Source organism: Contarinia nasturtii, unplaced genomic scaffold (genome assembly GCF_009176525.2).
Source record: "Contarinia nasturtii isolate CC-2019 unplaced genomic scaffold, AAFC_CNas_1.1 Cnas_scaffold_5894, whole genome shotgun sequence".
NCBI lineage: Eukaryota > Metazoa > Arthropoda > Insecta > Diptera > Cecidomyiidae > Contarinia > Contarinia nasturtii.
In genome coordinates, this window is record NW_022203161.1 from 1 (window position 1) to 1,138 (window position 1,138).

General features: G+C 35.2%; 1 long non-coding RNA gene across 1 annotated transcript; it reads right to left on the reverse strand.

Annotated features, from left to right (window-relative positions):
* Positions 1–553: 553 nt before the first annotated feature.
* On the reverse strand, positions 554–1,138 carry LOC116351629. Its single transcript, XR_004202176.1, has 4 exons — positions 1,118–1,138; positions 897–910; positions 714–828; positions 554–630 (listed from the first exon to the last, which is right to left on the reverse strand). It is a non-coding gene; the product is annotated as an uncharacterized LOC116351629 (long non-coding RNA).

A 1,138-nucleotide genomic window follows, 5' to 3' on the forward strand; every position in this document is an offset into this window, starting at 1 on the left:
CCTAGGGAGTGAGATAATCGATGGACAAATGTTGCGTACGGCGGACAACGTACGACGTACGACGTGGAAGCGACCCACAACAACCATGCTCGAAACGGCCTGATTCGGGTTCTCTGACCTCAGAAACGTCCAGAAAACATGTTTTTGAGGTGTCGTAAATTTTTACCCATTGCAATACTTTCCCCTTACACACTAAAAGTGTGCGGAAAAGTGAAAGATCAGTAAATTGTTACCACTTGCTAAAGTAAATAAACATTTGCTGAATGTCTTGATGCAATGATTTTGAGAATTGTGCGCGAGAAAAAAATGCAACGCTTGAATCGAGCATCTGTGTGTTTTTGTGTGGGAATGTTTTTCTTTTAAGATTTTTATCAATATAATTTGGGCGTTGAGCGTAATTTTTGACTGGGCATACGAATGAGATGTGTGTTCCGATGCTTCTACCCATTATAACGGAATAACGAAAACGAAATACAGATTTTCTCATGAAAAACTGCGCACGAAAGCAATTTTCAAAAGTTGAAAATAAGAATTTTAATTTAAAAATACGTACATATTGTTGAAACGTCTTTTTGCTCACATCCTGGCTGAGACACGATACCAAAATTAGGATAAAAGTCAGCATGACCTCTGTAAAAATCAAAACTCCGTTATTTTCGGATGGATTGATTTTTATCAATTTTTACATTTGCAAAAAATAATGAAAAAGCTACCTTGCCCATGATTCTCCTAGCCGTTCGCCATTTGTGTGTATAATATCAACAAAGGGGGCGTCTGTTATTCGAATTGCATCATATGACCATTTTAAATATAAAGGTGCCGCCGGATCTAGATAATAAGTGTTGAGAAAACAGTTTATTTTCATTTTTTCAATCGATTTAATATCGTCAAATTACCTAGTCCAGTGATTCTAAACAGTCAACGAAAAAAGAATTTATTATCAACAGTTATTTCAATCTTCAAGAATAAAATCGAACAACAAAATTAACTGAAATAATAATGAAGGCGTTGATGTCACAAAATCAATATTTTATCAGTATTTGATTGAAAGGAAAACGTGTTTTTTTGTTAGATGTTATTTTCCGATTCGAAAACAACATTGTTGCCTGTTTCTTACCGTCCGACTCGTGATTTCATG